Source organism: Megascapheus bottae, chromosome Y (assembly GCF_031878675.1).
Source record: "Megascapheus bottae isolate mThoBot1 chromosome Y, mThoBot2.hap1, whole genome shotgun sequence".
Lineage (NCBI taxonomy): Eukaryota > Metazoa > Chordata > Mammalia > Rodentia > Geomyidae > Megascapheus > Megascapheus bottae.
In genome coordinates this window covers 11,158,891-11,168,606 of record NC_143548.1, presented here as the reverse complement: position 1 = coordinate 11,168,606, position 9,716 = coordinate 11,158,891, and positions in this window count along the sequence as shown.

Sequence of the window (9,716 nt, the reverse complement as noted above, 5' to 3'; positions counted from 1 at the left end):
ATGGAATGGTTACCGTATAACATGGAGTATCCGCGCCCATGGAAATCCAATGCGTACCGTATACCTGCGAGTATCCGTGCACGAGGAAACTCCAAGACACCAGGTCCACCTGCCAAGGTCCGAGCCCAGTGAATCCCCTCATTACCGTATATATCCGAATATCCTTCGCCCAGTGACTGTGAGGATTACCATATACAACCCAGTATCCGCGCACAGGGGGGAAATAATCAACCTAGGATTACCGTATATATCCGAGTATTCTCGCCTATGGAAATCCTCACATTTACCATAGGAGGGGCTCCCCTGGTGATATCTGTTGATCAGGGGGATTTATAGGGAGATATTATCCTCTATTCATGTATTATCCTGTATTTATACCCTATATTGACATCCCAGGTGGATTTATATTGAATTATTATCATATATTTGCATGCTAGGTGGATTTATATTGAATTATTATCATATATTTGCATGCTAGGTGGATTTATATTGAATTATTATCATATATTTCCATGCTCGGTGGATTTATATTGATTTGTTATCATATACTGACATGCTAGGTGGATTTATATTGAATTATTATCACATATTTTACATCCCAGGTGGATTTATATTGAATTATTATGATATATTTGCATGCTAGGTGGATTTATATTGATTTATTATCATATATTTGCATCCGAGGTGGATTTATATTTAATTATTATCATATATTTGCATGCCACGTGGATTTATATTTATTTATTATCATATATTTGCATGGTAGGTGGATTTATATTGATTTATTATCATATATTTCCATGCTAGGTGGATTTATATTGATTTATTATCATATATTTGCATCCGAGGTGGATTTATATTTAATTATTATCATATATTTGCATGCCAGGTGGATTTATATTGAATTATTATCATATATTTGCATGCCAGGTGGATTTATATTGAATTATTATCATATATTTCCATGCTAGGTGGATTTATATTGATTTGTTATCATATATTGACATGCTAGGTGGATTTATATTGAATTATTATCATATATTTTACATCCCAGGAAGATTTATATTTATTTATTATAACATATTTGCATGCTCGGTGGATTTATATTGAATTATTATCCTACATTTGCATGCTAGGTGGATTTATATTGATTTATTATCATATATTTGCATCCCAGGTGGATTTATATTTAATTATTATCATATATTTACATCAGAGGTGGATTTATATTGATTTATTATCATATATTTGCATGCTCGGTGGATTTATATTTATTTCTTATCATATATTTTACATCCCAGGTGGATTTATATTGAATTATTATCATATATTTTACATCCCAGGAGGATTTATATTGAATTATTATCATATATTTGCATGCCAGGTGGATTTATATTGATTTATTATCATATATTTACATGCTAGGTGGATTTATATTTAATTATTATCATATATTTCCATGCCAGGTGGATTTATATTGAATTATTATCATATATTTGCATGCTAGGTGGATTTATATTGAATTATTATCATATATTTGCATGCTAGGTGGAGTTATATTGAATTATTATCATATATTTGCATGCTAGGTGGAGTTATATTGAATTATTATCCTATATTTGCATGCCAGGTGGATGTGCCCTGGGCGATGAGGATGCACACACGCGTGTCCTTCCGCGCAGGAGCACGGGTGGGTGATAACGGTGATAGGTGAATAGGTGAGCCGTGTGGACATGTGTGTGGGACAGGACAGGCATGACAGCGGTGAGAGGGGTCTTGGTTACCAGGCATGCTGGTTGGTATGGCTGTGGGTTGCTATGGATGCTGGTTGCTAGGGTCCTTGGTTACTAGGGACGCTGGTTGCTAGGGGCCTTGGTTACTAGGGATGCTGGTTGCAAGGGGCCTTGGTTAATAGGGACGCTGGTTGCTAGGGTCCTTGGTTAGTAGGGATGCTGGTTGCTAAGGGCCATGGTTTCTAAGGACCAGAATGCTAGGGGCCTTGGTTACTAGGGATGCTGGTTGGTAGGGGCCATGGTTTCTAAGGACCAGAATGCTAGGGGCCTTGGTTACTAGGGACGCTGGCTGCTAGGGGCCTTGGTTACTAGGGACGCTGGCTGCTAGGGGCCTTGGTTACTAGGGACGCTGCTTGCTAGGGGCCTTGGTTACTAGGGACGCTGCTTGCTAGGGGCCTTGGTTACTAGGGATGCTGGTTGCTAGGGGCCTTGGTTACTAGGGACGCTGGTTGCTAGGGGCCTTGGTTACTAGGGACGCTGGTTGTTAGGGATGCTGGTTGCTAGGGGCCTTGGTTACTAGGGACGCTGGTTGCTAGGGGCCTTGGTTACTAGGGATCCTGGTTGCTAGGAGCCTTGGTTACTAGGGACGCTGGTTGCTATGGGCCTTGGTTACTAGGGATGCTGGTTGTTAGGGGCCTTGGTTACTAGGGATGCTGGTTGCTATGGGCCTTGGTTACTAGGGATGCTGGTTGCTAGGGGCCTTGGTTACTAGGGACGCTGCTTGCTAGGGGCCTTGGTTACTAGGGACGCTGGTTGCTAGGGGCCTTGGTTACTAGGGACGCTGGTTGCTAGAGGCCTTGGTTACTAGGGATGCTCGTTGCTAGGGACCTTGGTTACTAGGGTTGCTGGTTGCTGGGGTCCTTGGTTACTAGGGATGCTGTTTGCTAGGGACCATGGTTACTAGGGGTACTGGTTGCTAGGGACCTTGGTTACTAGGGATGCTGTTTGCTAGGGGCCTTGGTTACTAGGGACGCTGGTTGCTAGGGATGCTGGTTGCTCGGGGCCTTGGTTACTAGGGACGCTGGTTGCTAGGGTTGCTGGTTGCTGGGGGCCTTGGTTACTAGGGATGCTGTTTGCTAGGGACCATGGTTACTAGGGGTGCTGGTTGCTAGGGACCTTGGTTACTAGGGATGCTGGTTGCTTGGGTCCTTGGTTACTAGGGATGCTGGTTGCTAGGGGCCATGGTTTCTAAGGACCAGGATGCTGTGGCATGTCTGCCGTGTGGACATGTGTGCAGGACAGGACAGGCATGTCAGCGGTGACCTGGACCACCTGCTGCAACCTCTGCTGTGTACTTTATAGTAGAAACCATAGGATAATAGAGAGAGAATGCAGAATGTATTGTATAAATATATATAATGTATATAATATATATATATAAGACTTTAGATAATAAATAACATTGTACATGACGTACGGAATATATAGGAGGTGAATATCTGGAATATTCCTCCTCCCCCTTTCCTCCTCTTCTCCTCCTCCTCTTCCTCCTAATGATCAATAATCAACTAATAACCAGAAATGAGAAAAACTAATAGTGATCGATAATAATAACCGGTAATAATAAAGTAATCATAATCAATAATCAACTGATAACCAGGAATGATCAACTAATAATGATCAATAATGAACTAATAACCAGGAATAATCAACCAATAATCATCATTAATAAGCTAATAACCAGGACTAATCAACTAATAATAATCAATAATAAGCTAGTAACCAGGAATAATCAACTAATAATGATCAATAATAAGCTAATAACCAGGAATTATCAACTAATAATGATCAATAATAAACTAATAACCAGGAATAATCAACTAATTACTAGGAATAATCAACTAATAATGATCATTAATAAGCTAATAACCCAGAAAAATCAACTAATAAGCAGGAATGATCAACTAATAATGATCAATAATAAACTAATAACCGGGGAGAATCAACTAATAATGACTAATAATCAACTAATAACCAGGAATAATCAACTAATAAGTGGAAATAATCAACTAATAATGATCAATAATAAGATAATAACCAGGAACAATCAACTAATAATCAGGAATAATCAACTAAGAATGATCAATAATAAGCTAATAACCAGGAATAATGAACTAATAATGATCAATAATAAACTAATAACAGGGGAGAATCAACTGATAATGACTAATAATCAACGAATAACCAGGAATAATCAACTAATAAGTCGGAATAATCAACTAATAATGATCAATAATAAGCTAATAACTGGGGAGAATCAACTAATAATGACTAGTAATCAACTAATAACTAGGAATAATCAACTAATAATGATCAAGAATAAGCTAATAACCAGGAAGAATCAACTAATAACCAGGAATAATCAACTAATAATACTGAATAATAAACTAGTAACCAGGAATGATCAACTAATAATGATCAATAATAAACTAATAACCAGGAATAATCAACTAATAATGATTAATAATAAGCTAACAACCAGGAACAATCAACTAATAAACACAATAATAAACTGATAATCATCAATATTAAGCTAACAATAAGGAAGAATCAACTAATAATGATCAGTAATAAGCTAATAACACAGAAAAATCAACTAATAACCAGGAATGATCAACTAATAATGATCAATAATAAAATAATAACCAGGAATAATCAACTACTAATGATCAATAATTAGCTAATAACCAGGAAAAATAAACTAATAACCAGGAAGAATAAAATAATTATGATCAATAATAAGCTAATAACCAGGAATAAGCAACTAATAATGATCAAAAATAAATTAATAATCAGAAAAAAGCAACTAATAACCGGGAATAATAAACTGATAATCTTCAAGAATAAGCTAGTAACCAGGAAAAAATCAACTAATAGAGAGGAATAATAAACTAATAATCTTCTAGAATAAGCTAATAACGAGGAATAATCAAATAATAATGACCAATAATAAACTAATAAGGAGCAATAATCAATAACCAGGAATAATCAACTAATAATAATCAATAATAAACTAATAACCGGGAATGATCAACTAATAATGATCAATAATAAACTAATAACCAGGAATAATTAACGAATAATGATCAATAATAAGCTAATAAGCAGCAATAATCAACTAATAACCAGGAATAATCAATTAATAATAATCAATAATAAAATATTAACCGGGAATGATCAACTAATAATGATCAATATTAAACTAATAACCAGGAATAATCAACTAATAACCAGGAATAATCAACTAATAATGATCAATAATAAACTAATAACCGGGGCTAATCAACTAATAATGACTAAAAATCAACTAATAACCAGGAATAATCAACTAATTACTAGGAATAATCAACTAATAATGATCAATAATAAGCTAATAACCAGAAAAAATCACCTAATAACCAGGAATAATCAACTAATAATGATCAATAATAAGCCAATAACCAGGAATAAGAAACTAATAACCCCGAATAAGAAACTCCAAAGGATGAATAATTTACTAATAGCCAGGAATTAGAAACTAATAGTGATCAATCAATAAGAAAAGGATAATAACCAATATTGAACTAATAATGAGGGATAATACGCTCATAATGATCAATAATAAACTAATAATGAGGAATATTAAAATAATGATGAGGAATGACAAAATAACAAGGAGAAATAATCAATTAATAATGAGGAATAATAAACTAATAATGACCAAATAATAAAATAATAACGAGGAAAAATTTACTAATAATGACCAATAATTCATTAACAATGAGGAGTAATAAAATAATAATGAGGATTAAAATGGTAATAATGGTGAATCTTGGAGCAATATCAATTAATAAATGGGAATAATGGTAATAACAGAATCGTAACATTGAATAGAATGGAAATTAATCCTCAATAATACAATACTAATAATCAATTAAATGGCAGTGGCGGTGAAGAATAGAATAATTAAGGTGCATAATAGGATAATAATGGAGATAATAGAATAATCACGGCCCATAGCAACCAGCATCCCTAATGAACAAGGCCCCTAGCAACCAGCTCTCCTAGCAACCCAGGCCCCTAGCAACCAAATCCCAGAGCAAGGCATGCCCCTAGCATCCTGGTCCTTAGCAACCAAGGCCCCTAGCAACCAGCTTCCCTAGCTACCAAGGCCCCTAGCAACCAGCTTCCCTACCCACCAAGGCCCCTAGCAACCAGCTTCCCTACCAACCAAGGACCCTAGCAACCAGCTTCCCTACCAATCAAGGCCCCTAGCAACCAGCTTCCCTAGCAACCAAGGTCCCTAGCAACCAAATCCCAGAGCGAGGCTTGCCGCTGGCATCCTGGTACTTAGCAACCAAGGCCCCTAGCAACCACCATCCCTAGCAACCAAGGCCCTTAGCAACCAGCTTCCCTAGCAACCAAGGCCCCAAGCAACCAGCTTCCCTAGCAACCAAGGTCCCTAGCAACCAAATCCCAGAGCGAGGCTTGCCGCTGGCATCCTGGTACTTTGCAACCAAGGCCCCTAGCAACCAGCATCCATAGCAACCAAGGACCCTAGCAACCAAATCCAAGAGCAATGCAGGCCCCTAGCATCCTGGTCCTTAGCAACCAAGGCCCCTAGCAACCACCCTCCCTAGCAACCCAGGCCCCTAGCAACGAAATCCAAGAGCAATGCATGCCCCGAGCATCCTGGTCCTTAGCAACCAAGACCCATAGCAACCAGCATGCCTAGCAACCAAAGCCCCTAGCAATCCACATCCCTAGCAACCGAAGACCATAGCAACCAGCGTCCCTAGCAACCAAGGCCCCTAGCAACCAAATCCCCGAGGGAGGCATGCCCCCAGCATCCTGGTCCTTAGCAACCAATAATAATCACGGTGATAATAGAATAATGATGGAGATAACGGAATAATCATGGTGATAATAGATTAATAATGGTGATAATACAATAATCACGGTGATAATAAAATAATAGTGGAGATAATAGGATAATCACGGAGATAATAGAATACTAGGGGAGATGATGGAATAATCATAGTGATAATAGAATTATCATGGAGATAATAGAATAACCATGCAGATAACAGAATAATCATGCAGATAATAGACTAATCATGGAGATAATAGAATAATCACAGTGATAATGGAATAATAGTGGAGATAATAGGATAATCATTCTTCCCCCTACTTACTCCCCCCTTCTGCCTCCCCCCCCCCCCCCCGTTCCTCCCTGCCCAGGGGTTGAAGGTTCACTGGATGGCATCGCCACTGGACAAAGACTTTAAACCTCCACAACCAACCTGGGCCGCGCCCTTCCCTGAGGCCTGGGGGGCGGGGCTAAGACGAGGGGCCTTTTGAAGAGCAGGGGGTGGAGCTTGAAAGGTTGAGGACGTGGCTAACAGTGGGGTGGGCGTGGCTGGAGGGATATGGGCGGGGCTAGATGCATGATAGGCGTGGTTATAGGCCTAGGAGTGGGACTTAAAGAGGGAGGCATGGTTAGGACCATGGTGGGCGTGGTCAGGAGCCTGGTGGGCGTGGTTGGGGATATGAGGGCGTGGCTGGGAGGCAAGTGGGTGTGTTTACAGGGTCAGGGGTGGGGCTGAGAGGGTAGGGCGTGGCCAGCAGCCTGGTGGGCGTGGTTGGGAGCACAGGGGGCGTGGCTTAGACCTCAGTGGGCGTGGTTGGAGGCCTGTGGGTGGGGCTGGGAGAGTGGTGGGCGTGGTTATACATCAGCAACAGTGGCTTGGACATAGGTGGGCGTGGCTAAGATGAGGATGGGTGTGTCTAAGACAGTGGAGAGCTCAGTGGGCGTGGTTGCTGGTACTGGAAGTGGGTCTGTGCATAAGGGGCGTGGCTTGGTGGTGGGTGGGCGTGGCTACGCAATTGATAGGCGCGTGGGAGCCAGTGCAGAGAGAAATGGGCGTGGCTGACGGCACGTGCGTGCGTCTGTGAGTCGGGGGCGTGGCCTGGACATCGGTGGGCGTGGCTAACGGCACGAGGGGCGTGGCTGAGCTAGTGGAGAGCCCAGTGGGCCTGGTGGACGGTAGGTGCGTGGGTCTGTGCATCGGGGGTGTGGCCTGGACGATGGTGGGCGTGGCTTGAGGCTTGGTGGGCGTGTCTAAGGCCGTGATAGGGAAGGATTAGGAGGAGAGCCTTCGTTGCTATGGAAGCTGGTTGCTAGGGGCCATGGTTGCTATGGAAGCTGGTTTATAGGGGCCTTGGTTGCTAAGGACCAGGATGCTAGGGCCATGCCTCCCTCGGGGATTTGGTTGCTAGGGGCCTAGGTTGCTAGGGGTGCTGGTTGCTATGGTCCTTGGTTGCTAGGGATGTGGATTCCTAGGGGCCTTAGTTGCTAGGCATGCTGGTTGCTATGGGTCTTGGTTGCTAGGGAAGATGGTTGCTATGGGCCTTGGTTGCTAAGGACCAGGATGCTAGAGGCATGTATTGCTCTGGGATTTGGTTGATAGGGGCTTTGGTTGCTAAGGACCATGATGCTAGCCGCATGCCTCGCTCTGTGATTTGGTTGCTAGGGGCCTTGGTTGCTAAGGATGCTGGCTGCTAGGGGCCTTGGTTGCTAGCGATGGTGGTTGCTATTGGCCTTGGTTGCTAAGGACCAGGAAGCTAGGGGCATGCATTGTTTTGGGACTTCTTTGCTAGGGGCGTTGGTTGCTAGGGATGCTGGTTGCTAGGGGCCATGGTTGCTAGGGGCCCTGGATGCTGGGGGACTCGGTTGCTAGGGGCCCTGGGTGCTCGTGGCCATGGTTGCCTAGAGCCTGGGTTGCTAGGGGACTAGGTTGCTATGGGCTCTGGTTGCTGGGGGTCTCTGTTTTTAGCGGCCCTGATTGCTAGGGGCATGGTTGCTAAGAGCCCTGGTTGCTAGGGGCCTGGATGCTGGGTGCCCTGGTTGCTAGGGGCCCTGATTGCTAGGGGACTCGGTTACTATGGGCCCTGGATGCTGAGGGTCTCGGTTGCTAGGGGCCCTGGTTGCTAGGGGCCCTGGATGCTGGGTGCCCTGGCTGTTAGGGGCCCTGGTTGCTAAGAGCCCTGGTTGCTAGGGGCTCTGGTTGCTAGGGGCCCTGAATGCTGGGTGCCCTGGTTGCTAGGGGACTCGGTTGCTATGGGCCCTGGTTGCTGGGGGACTTGGTTTCTAGGGACCCAGGTTGCTAGGGGCCCTGGATGCCTGGTGCCCTGGTTGCTAGGGGCCCTGGTTGCTAGGCTTCAGGGTTGCTACGGTCCTTGGTTGCTGAGGACCCAGATGCTATGGAGCATGGTTGTTAGGGGCTATGTTGCCAAGGGGCCTTGGTTGTTAGGGGCTCGGTTGCTGGGATGCTGGTTGTTAGGTGCCTTGGTTGCTAAGGACCAGGGTGCTAGGGGCATGCGTTGCTTTGGGACTTGGTTGCTAGGGGCTTTGCACACAAGGGATGCTGGTTGCTAGGGGTAGAGAGGTCAGTTAATTAACCAGGAGATCCGAGAGTCAAGTAATTAATTAACAAGGAGGTCATGGATTTGATTCATTAACAAGGAGGTCATAGAGTCAATTAATTAACCAGGAGCTCAGAGAGTCAATTAATTAACATGGAGATCAAAGAGTCAATTTATTAACAAGGAGGTCAGAGAGTCAATTAATTAACTAGGATTAATAGAGGAGATATATATAATAACCTATATGATAAATAATATACAATAATCTATCTATAATAACCTATAATAATCTATCTATAATAACCTATATGATATGGGTCCATCCCCAGTCCACGGGCAGGCTGCTCACGGGATTAGCATATGCCTCCTCCGCATGCATATGCATGAAGCCAATTAGCATACCCCCATGCTCTGTGGGCTCTTCTAGAATTAGCATAGTCCTCCTCCGCATGCATATGCATGAAGCCAATTAGCATATCCCCATGCTCTATGTGCTCTTCCACAACTAATTAGCATATT